The sequence below is a fragment of the Sarcophilus harrisii genome, chromosome 3 (genome assembly GCF_902635505.1).
Source record: "Sarcophilus harrisii chromosome 3, mSarHar1.11, whole genome shotgun sequence".
In the NCBI taxonomy this organism is placed as follows: domain Eukaryota; kingdom Metazoa; phylum Chordata; class Mammalia; order Dasyuromorphia; family Dasyuridae; genus Sarcophilus; species Sarcophilus harrisii.
In genome coordinates, this window is record NC_045428.1 from 510,623,470 (window position 1) to 510,642,875 (window position 19,406).

General features: G+C 36.0%; 1 protein-coding gene and 1 pseudogene across 9 annotated transcripts in view; one reads left to right on the forward strand and one right to left on the reverse strand.

The window, feature by feature from the left end:
- DLG2 (discs large MAGUK scaffold protein 2) overlaps positions 1-19,406 on the reverse strand; it is a 1,520,398-nt gene that overhangs the window by 159,211 nt on the left and 1,341,781 nt on the right. The gene's annotated exons all lie outside the window — the stretch shown is intronic.
- Positions 5,261-6,751, forward strand: LOC111719847 (annotated as a pseudogene).

Consider the following 19,406-nt stretch of genomic DNA (forward strand, 5'->3'; position numbering starts at 1 on the left):
TTAACATGTGTTTTGGAAACAGTGTTTCCCTGTATTTCTTAATACATAGGAAGGATTTATCATTGCTTTTCTGTAATCATCTTGTAGGGTCTTGCTTGAGATAATGGTTCCAAATGTAAACATAAATAGATACATCACTCATGGATTTATTAAGTGTTCTTTGCAATGCACCTGGGTTTATTTCAATTCAGCAAAAGTATATAAAGCCATATAAAAATGGTCTCTGACTTTATGAGACTTAAAACTGAAGAGTTTTAACTAATTTTGATTTAGCCTTTAGTCACGAAATGCATAGTTATGATCTTTTGCAGTATAGTAGCCTTGAAAGACTAAATTAAGATCCAGTCTAATAATTACTGACATTTATATAGCTCGTTTTATATATAATCTCATTTGCTCCTCACAAAAGCCCTGTGAAAAAAGATAGAATAAGTATTAGGATGGTTGTATGGGCCTTGAGCAATTAAGTAACATTGCCCAGGGTCACAGAGCCAGTGGGGTTGAGATGCAAGACAAGAATTCAGATATTTCTTACTCCAAGGTTATTTTTCTACTCGTTATGTTATTCTGCTTCTTTTAAGTATTATTTTTGCCACTCTACTAATGAGGAAGAAGCTTATTGAAATTGAGTTAGTTACAAAAGCTATCAAGAGTTGGTGGGAGGATTCAAAGCAATGAGGCCTTCTCATACTAAAGCCAACATTCTTTATATTCCACCATGCTGAGCTTGGTTGAAGAAGAATCCCTAAGTCAGAGGTGAATGTAGTGATAGGGTTGGGGGAAAATCAACTCCTTGCTTAGGACCAATATTGCTTTATTTTAAGTTGACAGATTATATATTTCTACATGCTATATAAATATCCTATATAATGTTTAGGGCTATCACCAAAATATATTCATTGCTTGATGTAATCATCCAATGATAATAATAATAATAACACTTTACAAAAATTATATTATTTGATCCTCACAGCAATCTTGCTGTTAAAGGTTGAGTGAATTAAGGGTCAGGTTTTCTTGACTTTAAGTCTTCCACTCTAGTACTAGTTATATAAATTATAAGTTTCTTGAAGGTGGGAAGGGAAAAGGATTTACCTTCTTTGTATTGACCCATGGCTGGTCATAGGAATCTGAATGAGGCAAGAATATAATAAATCATTTTTGAATCAATGTGCCACACTTTAAAATGTAGCCAACAGTCAATTCTTTTTACTATCAGTAGGGAAGAGCTGTTTAGATAATGTATTAAGGGAGCTAATCCAATAAATATTGACTGATATTTGGCTTTGGGATGCATGAATTAAAAAAAAAATCTCTTCTCTCATCAATTATGCTTTACTATCTAATATTACAATGATTTTATACTCTTTGAGTTCATCCCATTCTGAGTGCAGGAGACAGGGGAGAGCCAGAAGTGTACTTGGCGAGGTTAGAAAGGACAAATGAAAATAATGTGGAAAATGTAACTCATAAGGAAGATAATAAAATTTTGACTTTTTAGCAATAAGAACAGATGGTGACATTAAAAATTTTTCCTAGTAACTTTGGAAAAGGTAGAACAAGGTCATTTGAGAAAGAAGCAATAGCATCTCAGGATTTATTAAATGGTATTTTAAAGAAAAAAATGTGAAGGAGAAGGGAGAGAAGGCAAAGGGATGAGGGAGAAAGGAGAGAGACAGAAGGAGGAGAGAAAAGTGTGAAAAGAGAGAGATGGAGAGTGAGGAAAAGAGAAGAGGCAAACAAAGGTAAGAAAAATGGAAAGAGAGAGGTGGAAAAGAGAGAGGAAAAGGATGAGGAAAGAAGGTGACACAGAAAGAGAAGTAGAGATAAGAAAAGGGAAGTGAGAGTGAGAAGAGAGAGAAAAGAGAGGAAAGAGGGAGAGGGAGAGACTTCTAGTCCAACCAGAGACAGGCATAGACCCCAAAACATATAGAAAGCTTAACTTAGAATGTAGAGGACCTAAATTCAAACCTTGTCTCTCCTATTTACCATCTGTGTGATTTAACATGTGTATAACATTTATCAAATTAAAATATATATGCCTGACAACTCACAGACTTATTTCCCATGTCAAAGACCCACTGATCTGAAAATGGAACGAGTTTCTACAATGGGAGCTCTTCACATTGATGAAATCACAAATACATTACATAAGTTATATTATCTACAGAAAAACTTGCTCCCTCTGGGTCTCAGTTTCCTCATCTGTAAAATGAGATGGTTGGGCTAGCCATTCTCCAGGTCTATGATCCCAGGAGAACACATTTGATTTTATTTTCAAGTAGAACTTTAATGCAAACACAGGTAATGTTTTCAAGCTCAAGGACAGTATCAATGGGAAAGTAAGTAGAATCATAGACTTTTAAAACTGAAAGGGGATCCAGGTGCCAACAAGTTCAACCCTCTTTGAAACATAAATTCCATCAAAACATAAGATTGATTAAGAATCACCTAGCTTTCAATAAAACTCCTCCAGTGATGGAAACTTCCTTTTTTTTTGACATAATCTATGACTTTTATAGACAGCTCTGGTTCTGGGACATACAATGGACTTACTCTCTCTTCCTTATTACATTTCAACTTCCTTCCATGTGACAATTGTGCAAAGGGAATTGACAATGCCTTTGGGAGGCTATATATTACAAATGATAATCAACAATTCCTATCTCAAGGACAAAAATCTGGGTTCCTCAATGGGTGGAATAATAAAATGAAACTTTTAAAATGATGCTTCATAGCTGACAAAGCACTTTCCTTCCATGAGAAATGCAAGTAGGAACCAAGGTAAGAAACAAAGAGAGTAAAATCTCTATTTTATACCTGAAGAAACAGACTTAGGGAGGTTAAACTTTTGATCAAAATTCCACAGCTTTTAGGCTGTATGCATATCTCAAATCCAGGAATTCTGACTTTATTTTCAGTGGTCTCCCCCTACACCACATTATCTGAGTCATGCTTCTGTCCCCGTTTACCATTTCTGGCAAATCTAAATAGTAAATTTTCTGCTGATAACATGATTGCACAAGATGACTTCATTTGAATACAAGCCTTGCTTTTTTTTTTTTTTTAATTCAATGATGAACCACTTCAATTGAGATTATGGAATGAGTCAAATCAAGATGTTAGGAACCAGTATAGAAGCTTCAGCCACACACAGAATATCCTACAAAACTCCTAATGGAAAACACTTCAAGTTGCAACTAATCATCACTTTAACCCTTATCTTACTCTTTTGTCACAATAAACAATCAGCAAATGGTTCACATGGTGCAGAGTAGCAAATGACACAACTTTGATCTTGAACCCAAGATACACCATTAGGGTACCATCTGTCTCCCTTCCCTCTCTTTTGGTATTCCAAAAGAATTACTAATAATGAGTATCCTGCCATTAACAGCATTACTGATGCCAGCTGGCAGAATAGGGCAGATGGAGGAGCCCTTAGAACTGTGGGATCCCAAATATAAAACTTTTTGATGAAAAATGTTTAGCTTCTATAGTCACAGAAGAAAATAAAGTCAGGATTTTATCATCCACTCATACATTTCATTTTAAAACCAAAGAGAAAAAGAATCTATTTCCTATCACTGGCATTATTATATGTGTTTAGAATAATAAGACTGAAAGCAGGAAGGGACTTTATTGTTTGTTATTCAGTTGTTTCAGTCATTCCTGATTCACTGTGACATCACTTGGAGTTTTCTTGACAAAAATATTTGAAATGGTTTGCCATTCTTCTCCAGTTCTTTTTGTAAATAAGGAAACTACAGCAAATAGTGTTAAATGACTTGTCAAGGGTCACACAGCTAGTAGGTTTTTGAGACTGGATTTGAACTCAGGCTTTCTTGACTCCAGCCCAGAGATTTATCTACTGTGCCACATAGCTGCCCTAGAAAAAGATCTTAGATTTCTAAATCTGGGATCATGAACTTTTTTTAAAAATAAAAGATATTCCAAAATCTTTAAGTTTTAGTAGCTTAAAATTGCAGTGAGACCTTTAGGATATCCTATAATTTAATCACTATATTTCAGTACAGGATGGACCAAGATATAGAAAACATTCATCAATTGGGGAATTTACAAATTATAATGTTTCAAATTGTAGAGATGGCTTTGGGGTCATCCTGTATAACTGGTTTCCCTTGTAATTCTGTGTAGTGTTCTTTTTTTTCTAAAGTATGATTGTTCTCTGGGAGCAGATTTCTTGCGGGGCTTCTGGAGGTAGCCTTAATTTCAGTTCAAATCAATAATCACCTCAAATGCAGCCAGCTGTTAAAAGTTCAGTCCTTTATTGTCTCTTCCAAAATAGACCAGTTAGCTTTCTTTGGTTCTGAGAGCTCTTGTTGCTAGTGTTTTGCCTCTGCCAGGTTCAGCCTCTCCGCTTCTGAATCCTTTGTTCTCAATCTCCCAAAAGTCTCTAGCGCTTGTCCTTTTGTATGCTCTTTTAGAGGTGCTCAAAGGTTGACTCCTCCTCCGAGAATGGATTGTGGGTTCCTGACTTGTGAATCTCTCAGATTTGTGAAATCTATTGTGTGAGCTAATGTGTGAACTCTCAAAGGTGTAAACTTAAGAACATAAGCATTATTTCTATCAATTCCAGTGAGTTAACACTTTGTAAGGATTCTAACAATTCTGAATATTTTTTTTTTTTGTAAAGGGCAGAAACTTTGGAGAAACATACTTAAGGCTCAGTATGATTGATTTAATCCTATAACAAGGTGTTAACTCAGTGGAACTGTTAAGACAATGTTTATCTAGTTTAGCATGTGAGTTTTCTATGACTGATTTAATCTTACAACAAGGTGTTAACTCAGTGGAATTAAGATAATGAATCTCTAGTTTACATGTACTTAGGACTTAGTATAGTTTCTCAAGTTGACACCTATTCTACAAGATTAACACCTATGATGATGTACATATTATAATAGAGTATAAAAGAGCTAAGAGATCTGGAAGGAGGTCAGACTGGAAGATAAAGACCCTTGTGGTGGCTGTCCTGTTTTCTTTCACTTCTCCACTGAGACTAGAGAGACATTTCATCTTTGACCATCCTGTTGGCTCTCCTGCCTCCTTCACTTCTCTGCTAAGACCAAGGCTGGTCCCGAGATCTTCCAGAGAGCTAGTCCAGACACTACATTTGGGTGCCCAATGTGGTGCACTGAATGTGGGGCCCTACACTGAGCAATTCGACTGTTGCAATCATAAGCTCAGTGGAGAAGTCCCTGTGACCTGGAAATAGGGGAACCTGGAGCCAGAGGAAATGAGCCTGGAGCCACAGGGAATGAGCCCAGAGCCACAGGGAATGAGCTCTGGGAGCCTGGGACCTGCTCAGGATTTGGTGACATTCAGAGATGTGGCTGTGGACTTCACCCAGGAGGAGTGGGACCTCTTGGACCCTCCTCAGAAAGAGTTGTACAAGGAAGTCATGTTGGAGAATGCCCAGAACCTACTCTCCCTAGGGCTTCCAGTTCCCAGAGAAGATGTGATCTCTTATTTTAAGCAAAAGCAAGTACCCTGGATGCTGGACCAAAAAGGCCTGAGGACCCGCTCTCCAGAAAGTGAGATCAGACTCGGAATGAAGGAAAGTACTCACAAGCAAAACTTCACTTGGAGACAAATTTGTGCTACACATGGGAAAAAACACATTGGAGAAAAACCTTATAAATATAACCAGTGTGGAAAGAGTTTTGAGAACCGGCAATCTCTTACTCTGTATCAGAGAATCCACACTGGAGAGAAACCTTATGAATATATCCAGTGTGGAAAAACTTTTAGATATAAACGAAATCTTACTGTTCATCAGAGAATCCATACCGGTGAGAAAACTTATGAATGTAACCACTGTGGAAAGACTTTCAGAAATAAGGGGCATCTTACAATACATCAAAGACTCCACAATGGAGAGAAACCTTATGAATGTAACCAGTGTGGAAAGGCTTTTAGACAAAAGGGACATCTTAGTGCACACCAGAGAGTCCACACTGGAGAGAAACCTTATGAATGTAACCAATGTGGAAAAACTTTTAGATATAAGCGAAATCTTACTGTACATCAGAGAATCCACACTGGTGAGAAAACTTATAAATGTAACCAGTGTGGAAAGACTTTCAGAAATAAGGAGTATCTTACAGTACATCAAAGAATTCACGCTGACGAAAAACCTTATAAATGTAACCAGTGTGGAAAGGCTTTTAGACAAAAGGGACATCTTAATGTACATCAGAGAACCCATACTGGCGTGACAACTTATGAATGTAACCAGTGTGGAAAGACTTTCACGAATAAGGGGCATCTTATAATACATCAAAAATTCCACACTGGAAAGAAACCTTATGAATGTAACCAGTGTGGAAAGACTTTCACAATTAAGGGGCATCTTACAGTACATCAAAGAATCCACACTGGAGAGAAACCTCATGAATGTAACCAGTGTGGAAAGACTTTCAGGAATCAGGGACATCTTACAATACATCAAAGACTCCACAATGGAGAGAAACCTTATATGTGTAACCAGTGTGGAAAGGGTTTTAGACAAAAGGGACATCTTACTGCACACCAGAGAATCCATACTGGCGAGAAACCTTACAAATGTAAGGAGTGTGGAAAGGCTTTTAGACAAAAAGGACATCTTACTACACATCAGAGAATCCACACTGGGATGACAACTTATAAATGTAATTAATATGGGAAAAGTTTCATAAAAAACCTGATTAGTTCTCACCAGATCTATGAGGAAATGTCAAGGCATTAGAGTAAGGAGGAAATTGGATTTGGTAGAGATCATTGGGAGAAGGTGGTAGTGCTACTGCCTTCCATAACTAGCCTTCCCTACCTTTAACCCTATGGGGAGGATAAGGAAAGTAAAATAAACGATTACTAGGGATAGGATATAGCTTTGGAAGCCTATTGGATCCTTCTTTCTCACCTGATCACCTACTTGAAAGGCAGTACAGTGGGATGGAAAGATCACTAGATTGGGACCCGGGACAAGGGTGGAAATTCTGGGTTCTGAACCTCTGTGGCTTTGTGAACATAATTTAACTCCACAGGTCTTCATGCTTTTTAGATTAGGGTTAGGATCTCTTCCAGTTCTGACTGCTTTGAGAACCCAAAGTGGAGCTTGAAGATGAACCCTACTCATTGCCACTTTAAGCTGGATCCTCAGTTTTAGATTCAGCCTAATAGCTCAGAGACTTCACCAAACCTTCTGGTTATGATTGGCAGTTTGAAGAAACAGCAAGATAGGAGAAATTCTAAATCTACATCCTTTTGAGTCAGGAAACTTACAGATGCCAAATTTATACAACTTCTGTGTAATTAGTGCAATAGGTCTCTTGTCATATTTGTTCAGGAAGAAAATATTTCCTTAAGATACTTTAGAGAAAGATTCCTACTCTGAGGTTTCAGCTTTCATCCATCAAATTGGCAGAGATGACCCCCAAGGCTAGACATAGTGTTGGGGGCTATAGAATTAGAGACACAGAAATGCAATATGTATGTGGCTATGAATTGGTCCAACTTTTCTCCAAAGCTATTTGTTATTAGGATTTATTAAAAGGTGATCAATTGCTCATACTTTGTGACACAGAGAACCCAAGGCAAGGGATTTACTGTAAGGACATGAAGGGAGCAAGTTTCCCCCCATGTCCAAAATGCAACAGAGGCTTCCACTGGGCCTCAGAATGTAGATTGATTCAGGGAAACAGGAAGCAAGGCTTAGCTCCAGGATCCCAGGCAAAAAAAAAAAAAAAAAAGGTGGAACATGATGTCAGCAGAGGTTACACCAGGGAGTCTTTAGAACTTCAGTATTCTGATGTGATCAATCAGTAGAGAAGGAATCTGATGGGAAAAAGGGATTACAATTGGGGAGAATACAGGTTTTATAACCCAACAGAAGGGCAGTGTCCAGTGCAAGCAGCTCCACTATCTTTAGATAATTGCCAGGTGATGTGAAGAGATCCAGAAAGTGAATGGAAGGGACCAGAGAGGTTAACTGCTTGGGGGAGAGAGTTTGCTTGTATCTCTACAGATGGAGAAGGAATCAGATGGGTGCCAATGAGCCATAATCACCGTGTCCATTGGAAAGAGACAGAAAAAGAGAAAAACCTTGAAAAAAAGGAGAAAACTCAAGAAACATCAGGTGGTTCCATCTCTGACTACATGTGCCACTGAAAAAGAGTGACTACTAACCCAATATGTATGGCAATTGACTCAATAACATCAAAAACTGTTGATAAGACTATTACAGAATTTCAAATCCCACAGGAATCATTGGATTCCCTGAGATGAAAACTTGTTGATAAGACTGTTGCAGAACTTCAAAACCAGCAGGAATCATTGGATTCCCTGACACATAAAGTAATGGACAATAGATTGGTTATGGATTATTTCTAGGAATAATGAACATGTATAATTCCTCATGTTGATTCATGTTGTTTGTTACATTACTACTAGCCTGTGTTATATCACTATGTGTTTGTGTAATACCTCCCATGTTGATGGATTTATATATACCTGTTTCAAGTGATGTAAAGGGCAGGAACTTAATGTACTTAAGGCTCAGTATGATTGATTTAATCCTACAACATGGTGTTAACTCAGTGGAATTAAGATAATGAGTCTCTAGTTCACATGTATTTAGGACTTAGTATAGTTCTACAAGTTGACACCTAGTCTACAAGATTAACACCTATGATGATGTACTTATAATAGAGTATATAAGGGGTAAGAGATCTGGGAGGAAGTCAGACTGGAAGATAAAGACCCTCATGGTGGCTATCCTGTTTCCTTCACTTCTCCACTGAGACCAGAGAGACTCCATCTTTAACCATCCTGTTGGCTCTCCTGCCTCTTTCACTTCTTTGCTAAGACCAAGGCTGATCTCAAGATCCATCTGGTCACTAAACCTTTTTCTTTTTTATTTAAAAGGGTATCATGGGCTTATTATACATCTAAATGGAGCCTGAGACAAATAAAAAATAGGGGCCCCTGCTGGAATCTACTACCCATATTTTATACCCGAGAAAAAAAGTTAGGCAATTTGTATAGGTCACAAAGCTTAAACAGCAGAGCTAATATTCAAATCCAGATGAAAGGATATAAGACCTTAAAACAAGCATGAGAAGGGATATTAGAAGTCATCTAGCCCAATTTGTGATTTGACAATTAATAAAAATAAAGCCTAGAGAGGTATGATGACTTGCTTACAATCATACACAGTCTATGTCCAAAGAAGAATTTGACTACAAAGCAGTGCTCTTACTACTGTACTATAAGGCATCTCATTGTAGAACATATGTATAAGAATATGCTTAAGCACTTTTATTTTTTGCTTTATTTTTCTTGAGGGTTTTTTTAGGGGCTAAGGGGTAATATAGGGGTTTTTTGGCAACATGATTTTTATAGAAATGTTTTGCATAAGTTCACATGTACCTTCACGATGTCGGGGATGGGGAAGGAAGAAGAGGAGAGAATCTTAAAATCAGTATTAAAAACTTGTTTTGCATGTAACTGGGAAAACACTATATCTCTATATACATACATATGCAAGAAGATATGCCTTAGAAGGAAACTAAAATACCTTTTTAATTCTTTTTAAAATGTTGTAATCATTAGCAAGCAAAAACCAGGAGAATGAGGATATTTGCTTCCTAAACAATAACATCTGAGCCATATGCTTTTTCTTTTTATTGCCCTCATTAAGTAAAATAAGGTCTTGCTAACTGCAAAATAATGAGCAACAGAATTATAAGTTTGATAGCTTGTCAAAGTGAATTTAAGCAGAATTTTGCTTTCAGTGAAATGGTCAGAATCTTGGATAACCAAACCCACTTCCTCATGCCTCAGATGAAGTTTGATATAATTGTCATCCCAATAAGTCATACCATCTCTAAGTTATCATACTTAGGAAGAGAGTTAATGAAAACACAATCGAACCTTTCATTTATTAACTAATTGTAGTAGTGGCTAGGCTAATAACAACCATATTGTTTCTGTTTTTTGACATTCAAAACTGGATTTTGCACCCCCCTCCCCATGTATGACTTGGCTATTGAATGACTTTTAGGTTTTTAAAATGTTAGTTCTATGCTCTAGATTACATGAGTGGATCAGTGTGAGAACAATAGGAAATCTGAGTCAATTATGGAATCACAGGATAAGAGTTAGAAGGAAGTCATTTAATTCTCCCTCCTTATAATTTTACAAGTGACTATCTAGCTTCTGCTCGAAGACCTCTCTTGAAAAAAAATCCACTGCCTCCCAAGGCAGGGCTATTCTATATGTGAAATAACAAGAGAAAATAATTATGTCAATAATAATATCTATTACTTATATTAGCTCTTTAGAGTTGGAAAAGTGCTTTTTGTATCTTATTTCTTTTGACTCTCATAACAACCTGAGAAGGAAAAACAATGGGACACCAGAAGATTTATAAGAACTATAACCATTTTTAATACACCACAGATCAAGAGACTATATTCATAGGAAGAGATATTTACATTAGGTGGTTTAGGGCAAGGGGCAAGATTCATTCTTTTAGGAAACAGGGACCCAGGCTATATTTGCATAAAGTTATAAAACAACAAAAAGAACAATGTAAAGACAGATAGTTGATGTATATACTCTGTAGTATGTTACTAGCAATGAATGAGTAAATGAAAAAGCTATTATTTAAGCCCACATTCTGTATAAAGCATTGTGCTAAGTTCTGGGATACAAACAGAAAAAGCTACACACTGCCTGTCACACTCTTAATTGGAGGAGCCAACACATAAAAGAAAATTCAGATGCAGGGCAGATAGAAAAGCCTATATGAATGTCAAGATTTTAGAGGGGGATGGATGGTAAGGTCCCCAAAGGCTTAGATCACTTAAATAGTTGATAAGAGAGACCATGGGACATGGAAGCAGGACAGATCCTAAGATCTTCTGGTTCTTCATCTTATTAAAAAGAAAGGAACTCTTGATGTCCATCAGATTCAACTCTGCAGCAGGTAAGCAGCCCATGTGAGGGACTAGGATCTTCTGGTCATTATCAACCTAGATAGGGTCTGGGACTTCCCAGGATTAGGGAAGGGGCAAAAGGTGAAGTAACCAGTGAGGAAGTCCCCTTTGAGGGCAGCTTTTTCTGTTACCCAGCCATTGAGTCTCAGCATATGGAATGGACACGAAAAGGAGAAATAACAGATAGATAGTCTGAGTGGTGCCATTGAAATATTACAAGAGAGAGAAGAAACTTTGATTATATAAAATTGAAACTTTTTTTGCACAGTTAAAATTGATTAAATTAGAATAAGAGGAAAATCTGTTTCCTGGAGGTGCAGGTGGGTAGATGGGGAGGACTATTTTCAAAAATTTCTCTAATAAAATTCTGCTATCCAATATATGTAGGCACTCAATTCAAACAAATAAGGACTATTACCAATAGATAAATAATAGAAAATATATGAACAGACAGTTCTCATGAGGGGAAATCCAAGCTTTTAACAACTCCATGAAAAAAAATTCTCCAAACAACTACTAATAAGAAATTGCAACTTAAAAAAGCTCTGGAGTCCTACTTTTCACTAATCAGCTCACCAAAGAGGAGAAAAAAATGAAAGTGATGGATTTTGGATGAGCTTTGGGAAGACAGTCACACTAATGTACTATTGGAGAAGCTATGGCTTGTTCTAACCATTCTGGAGTGCAACTTGGAACTATACCCCAAAAGTTACTAAATTATGCAAATACTTCTTGACCAACATAGGGTCTTACTCTGCATCTGTATTCTTTTAGATACATAATTCCAAGGGCGGTGATTCATTTGCTAAAGGAGAAAAAAAAAGAAAGAACTAAACATTTATTAAGCCTTTTGTGCCAAAAACTGTGCTAAGTACTTTTACAACTATTACTTCATTTGATCCTCAATTGATTTAAACAATATCAATATATGTAAAAACATATATGTATATATATACACACATATATACCTACATGATACACACCTATGTAAAATATATATAGTCATATAAAACCTACATCTAGCATACATATTTGTGTGTGTATATAACTTTGGTGTAGCAAACAACTGGGACTAAACAAATCATGTTATATAAATGTAATAGAATATTATTTGAGCTGAAAAAGTGACAAAAGGAACAGTTTGAGAGAAAACTGAGAGGACTAGTATAAAATAAACAGAGTGAAGCAAGCAAAATTAAGGGAACTATTTATACAATGAATGCAACATTGTAAAGGAAAGTAATTATGAAAGATTTAAGAATTTTTGTCAATTTAGTTGACTGACCACAAGTTCAGAAGACTGATAATGGAGTATACTTCCTATTCCTAAGTGGAAAGATTGAGTGACAGTAGGCACAGAATTAGTTTTCCATTTTCAGACCCTGCCAATACAACACAAATTTATTTTGCTGATTATGTCAGGAGAGGGTTTTTACTTTTGTGTGTGCATACAGAGAGAGATGGAAGAATCAAGAGAGCAGTGATAGGGATGAAAATAAGCAAGCAAGAAAGAAGCATTAATGGAATATTTTAAAATACTTGTAAGGAAGTAGAATGAAATTTAGAAGGAGTCATGTACAGATATGGTGGTGTTGGTGCCACCATATTCAATGAATAAACGTTCCAAGAAAAACAAGTTCTGTATGATAGATTCATGGTTTCATGTATGTCTGACCTTTATATTTGTAAATAATCATGTTTTTGTTAATTTTCTGATTCACAATAAACTATTTTTTTTCTTAAAGTAGTCACTGGATCATAAGATCTTGGCTTTAGAGTTAGAAATGGATCTCAGAAACTACCTAATCTAATTCTCTCACTTTATAGATGAGAAGGTTATGCCCTCTTTTCACATTTTCAATATTCTCACCAAAAATAAAAAATATGTTATTCAGAGGTAAGGAATCCTTAGCTGCAGTTGCTGCTATAGCCACGCAATTCTCCAAACATTAAGTACTATTATGCACAAAGCATTGCACTGGACTCTGAAAACAGAAAGCTAAATATAACATAGAACCATATGTCAAGAAACAAACACTCCATTGGAGGTAGGGATTAAAAAGAATTCAACAGGAAAAAAAAACAATCTTTATTTGATTGTTTTTACTATATACAATGTTATCTTGGGTTCTGCTCAGTTATGCTTGGTTTTGTATTATTTTATGCAAATCTCTTCATATTTTTCTAGTCAACCTGCTCATCGTTTCTTATAGCACAGTTGTACTCCATCACAGTTACACACCACACCTTTACTCATTTCCCAAGTAATGGGCATACCTTCAATTTCCAGTTCTTTGCCACCACAAAAAGCACTGCTACAAAAATTTTAGAACATATTAGTTCTTTTTTTCTTTTTTTTCTGATTACCTTGGAAAACAGAATTAGTAGTGATATTATGTGGTGAAAGGGTATACACATTATAATTCTTTGGGCATAGCTCCAAATTGCTCTCCAAAATAATTAGAACAGTTCACAGTTCCACCAAGAGTATTTTAGTGTCCCAGTTTTTCCAGATCCAATTCAACATTTGTCATTTCCCTTCTATCATTTTAATCAGTCTGATCAGTATGAAATATTATCTCAGAATCTTTTAATTTGAGTTTCTCTATTCAATAATGTTTCAGAGAACTTTTTATATGACTATATATATGTATATCTTTCTAAAAGTTGCCAATTCACATCTTTTGACCATTTATCAATTAGAGAATGACTCATTCTGATAAATTTCACAGTTCTCCATATATTTGAGATATGAGGTCTTTATCTAAGAAACTGTACATAAAATTCTACCTCCAATCAATTTTCTGCTTTCCTTTTTATCTTGCCTATACTGGTTTTATTTGTACATAAACTTTTTAATTTAATGTTATCAAAATGATCCATTTTATGTCTCGCAATGCTCTTGATCTCTTCTTTATTCATAATTATTCTTCTATATATTAATATAGCAGGTAATGTGTTGTATATTCTTCTAATTTACTTATATTTCCCTTTACGTCTAGGTCCTACATCTGTTTTGACTTTATCTTGGCAAATGTTAAGATATTTGTCTATAATTAGTTTCTGCCAGACTGCTTTCCAGTTTTCCCAACAATTCTTTTTTTTTTTTTTTTTTTTTTTTTACCAAATAGTGAATTTTTATCACAAAAGCTTGGATTTGGGCATTTATCAAAGATACAGTTACTCATAATCATCTACTATTGTGTATCTACTCTCTTCCACTGATACACCATTCTATTTTTTGGCCAGTGCTAAATAATTTGGATAATTACTACCTTAAAATATAGTTTATGATCTGGCATTACTAGACCTCCTTCCTTTACATTTTTTCTTTAATTCCTATGATATTCTTGGCATTTCATTTTTCCCAAATTAATTTTATTTTACTTATCAGAATTCTCAAGTCTAAGTTTTTCTTTCTGATGTTTCTGAAAATACATTGCTCTTCTATCTGCCCTCTTTTAGACAGTGATTTATAGCTAGTAGACAGAAGAAAAAAACACCAGGTTTAGAGTCAGAGGTAGGGACTCTGGCTTGACTATGTACTGCCAGTATGACTCTAGGCCAGTTGCCTGGCCTCCAAAGGGCTCATTTTCTTCTACAAAAAACTAGATTAACTGATCTCTGTTCTCTTACCCAGTCATCATAGGATTGTATTCTTTTTTAGTAAAACAGATCAGCAGGCTTCTTCAAATCAACACATTTGGATGGGAATTCTTGGAGGAAAAAGCACAGAAAAACCTAAGGTTATATTTGCTGTCTATAGATTATCTTTCAGAATATAGAATATATCTCAGAATATCTGAAGGGACCCAATATCCTGCTCTTTTCCCAGAAATACAATGCAGTATATCTCTAAATGAAGTAAAATTGAACTCTGGTTCAATGATGGAATGACTCTACTGGCCTTGGAGTCAGCAGACCCTGGTTAAAAAATTACTTCTGATTCTTCTAATCCAAAATAACTTTGTGTGTTTTATGTGTATTTTGATTATTGTTGTTCCTTAGTTGTTTTCAATTACATCTGAGTTTTCATAACTCCCCCCCCCTTTTTTTTTTTGGCAGAGATACTAGAAGGCTTTGCCATTTCTTTCTCTAACTCATTTTACACATGAGGAAACTGAGGCAAACAGGTTGAAGTGAGTTGTTCAGGGACACACAGCTAGTATCTGAGTCCAGATTTGAACTCAGGAAGATGCCTCTCCCTGAATCCAGACCTGACACTATCCATTTGAGCCATCTATATAGTGTCTGTAATTATATGGGCATATGTTGTCTTCACCATTAGAATGTAAGGGTGGAGGATGACTTTACTTTTATTTTTGAATTTCTAGTACCTAGAAAAATGACTCCTAAGCATAAACTTTTAATAAGATATGCTGGTTTTTAAAAACTATCCTTTTTCTAATAACTTTAGCATTGGATCCCTAGAGCTGATCAGAGACCATCTAGTTCAGCCTTCCCTCTCTCCCATTATAAAGTTGGGGAAACTGAGACCTAAAAAGTTTAAGTGCTTTACTCAAGATTGCATCTGAGTCAGGATTTCAAACTGGTTTCTCTGATTTTAATGCTGGGGCTCTTACCATTGCGACTCATAAGAATTAATATTAAGGATGTGCTAGAGGCAGTTCAAACCAGGGGGGAAAAGTTGATGGTTAAATTTTCAGAGTGAACATTTATATTTTGGAAATTGGCAAGTGCTATAAATTAGAGGTTGATTTAGAGTTTTTTATAATAGTCTAAAGTGTGTTATGGGTAAATTTTTTAGAACAGTTATTAAACATCTAAAAGTAAACTCCTGATTACAAAGCACAATCCTTATAAAAATGATACTTAGGTGCCTTGTAATGGTATGGAAGTGATGCTGTTTTCTAAGTTTAGGTCAGCAGAGCACCAGTTCTAGCAAGTCCAACTAAGAGAAGAAGTCTTCTTATAATAGGTATAGGGATAGATTCCATTCCTGTTGTCTGAGGATCACCCTAGCTAGGTTTGCAGAGGTTCCACATGAGAAAGTTGATACAAGGACATGGATTTTCCTGCTACAACTGCTCACCACTGAAGAAGGTGTAGACAAGTGTAGACAAGACCATTGACAATCTGTGTCAATGGGTAAGATTAGATGGGAAGAAACATTTTTTCAAGGAAGTAGATAGACAATCTGGAAAGACCAGGAAGGGAGACTAGTAAAAGGCAGTTTTGTGTTCCTTCCTTTTCCTATACTATAGCTGGAAAAATGTCCTTTTACCCACAAAATCGTGGATCTTTGAGGTGCCAAAGGACATTCTTCTCAACAAAATGATAGAACAGATTTTATTGGATCCATTTAAATAATAATGACACAGAATCTCATAGCCCTAAAGTGATCAGAGAGTTTATGAGGGTAAGAGAACTGAAAGATAACTAGGTTTGGAGTCAGAGGACCAGGGTCCAAGTTAAGTCCTAATTCATACTTGTGCCATAATGAACAAGTCACTTCAGTTTTTTGAACTATTTCCTTATTTTGAAAAAAAGAGTATGAAATAGATGCATCTAAGGACTTTTCTAGCTCTGAAATGTATAATGCCATAATTCTTAATTTTAACACTTTCCAATACTATACTGTTTTTCACTTTGCCTCTGTAAAATGTATGGATATGTGGTGATGGGGAGGTGAGGAATGGAAGGGAGAGGAAGAGAAGTGTTAACTCAATGATTCCTAAAGTTTCTTCCAAATTTAACAATCACTGTTTTTGTTTTTTTGAGGGAGTTGTTTGTTTTATACATACATGTATGTGTGTGTGTGTATATATATATATACACACACACATACATATATATGTGTGTATGCGCATATATATATATATATATATATATATGTACATATGTGTGTGTGTGTGTGTGTGTGTATTATAATTCTGGAAGACTCTTTTCCTTGGTGAAATCAAGATAATAAACTCAGTGAGCACTCAATTTTGGAGGAAAGGTTTGAAAAATTTACAACATTGGGGGGAAAAAATCTTTCCCAGCTCTTCTTAATATCTAGTGTCATCCCTCTTTCTAAGTCAAGGAAATAACCAATAAATGCTAAAAATTATCCAAATTGCATTCAGATTTAACATTAATGGAATCATTTGAATACTAATGAAGAGGGGACCCCCAAACTCGGAAAATCCTTGAAAGAGAAAATCTTCAATTCTGCCTCAATAAGAGACTCTGCCCCATGTCTTTTTTTCTCTTAAATGAATTTAAGTTTCAACTGCTTGAGGGGGGAATGATGTGGGTTGTGGTCTCTTTAACAATTGATTTATTCCTTTCTTTTTGATACCCAACCCCTCCTAGCTGATGGATTATCAATCCAGGAAGTTAGGACCTTTGATTCACAAATCCTGGTCCCTTTGAATTCCAATAGAAGATCCGGGCCTGTCCCAGCCCTAACACAGATCTGAGTTCTCCCAGCCCCCATTCTAATGATCTGATCAGGTTTCCCAACCCCCACCAAGCAAACTCAAGCCCCCACTGAAAGCTAAAAGGAGCCAACCTGGGACTCCACCCATAGGCCCCTTTAGCTAAATCTCTCATTATAAAAGAGTTAAACTGGAATCCTCTTTGCAGAGGTTCCAAACATGGCAGCCTGGCATGCCAAGGATCTCTGTCCCCTGGAATCCTGTTTCTGGTGTCCTCTTATCTCTACCTTCACCTATTTCCTTAACTAGACTTTAACCTTACCAAACTCTATAATAAACCTCTTTTGTCAATCTAGCTTTTCAGGCCTGTAATTCCTTTACAGGGGACTCTTTGTGCCACTTCTAGACATCATTTAACTCTGTATCCTTGCACTGAATCCAGTGAGGTTGCAGGGGAGCTCTATTTGATTCCCTGTACCCTGAACCTGCCACTAGACCTCAATTAAACTCTAATTTCATTTAGGGACCCCATATCTAGACCTCATTACTATCACTTTCAAATTCTCTAGGAGTGGGAAGCCTGTCTGGGTCTGGAGAAAGTAAAAGAGAAACTACCAGCTGGATTTGGCCAAGTCAGCTGACTAACTCTGATTTCCTCTTTTGAAGCCCAAAACAGTTGTCATTTTTTTTTTTTTTTTTACACAGATACCTGGTTTAAGTGCAGGATCCCTTCATTAATTCTGAGGAATTTTTGTGACTGTAGTGTAAAAATAAAGAAGAGAGATCATCTACCTCTTTTTTTAAAAACCTAACTCACTAATTAGGAAAGAAAGTTGTCTAAATTCACGGCATGGTTTATATAGAAGGTTAATTATTTTCTAATCAGCACAGAGTTGGCTATTTTTCCTTCTGGCTACTTTTCAATGAATTATTAAAATATTCATTCAAAAGAATAAGTTTGACACTGAGAAGACTATTCCCTAGATTTTGATATAGAGGTCATGGAGTCTAAACTCTTTACCTTATAGATAAAAAAAAAAAAAAACAAAAAAACTGAGGCTGAGAGATGGAATAACTTACCCACCATCATACAGTTAGTTAGTGTCTAAAACAGGATTTGAATCCATGTGATTTGGAGCCAGGCCTTCTGCACTCCAGAACTCACATTCTACCCATTATACCATATAGTTGTTTCTAAACGTCTATTTCAATAATTACAGGGAAATAAGATTTCTCAATTGAATCAGTCAGGATTGTAAAAAAGGCCTAAAAACTCTAATGACTCAAATCAATTAAAGAATTTTGACTAAATATGAAAAATTGTTGTTTTTAATCAACTTATATGTCCCAGAAATGGGCAACTATGTGGCACAATGGATAGAGTTCTGGGACTGAAGTCAGTAAGACACATTTTCCTGAGTTCAAAGCTGATCTCAGACATTTACTGTATAAATCTGGTCAAGTCATTAAACCCCATTTATCTCAGTTTCCTCCCCTGTAAAATGAACTAGAGAAGGAAATGGCAAACCACTTCAGCATCTTTGCCATGAAAACCGCAAATGGGGTTATGAAAAAGTCAGCAATGAACGAAAGTTCTAAAAAAGCCATTGAATATATTGGAGTAGTATTGGGAAGGAATTATATTCATTTTAATTGAGGAGGGAGCTTTGAAAAAATAGCCAAGCAAATTTGGAGCCCAAGGATTTGATTGACTGGCAGCAGAGAGGAAGGAATGAAGAACTAGAAATTAGTAATATATGACTGAAAGGAAAAAGAAGAATGAAAAAATAAGAATAAGCCAGGGCAGATATGGAAGAAGTTAAGAATATTTTGGAACAAAAGACTATGGTTTTACCTACCTCTTCAAGGACGAAAATAACAAGAAAAGTTCTCTTTCCCAAATTTCTCTCCTTGTGTCTATCTATCAACAGATATGGTACTATGCTCACCTGAATATTCTCTGGCAAGCTGAATGTTTCTTCAACAATAAAGGCACCAGAATATAGCTAGCAACAAACAT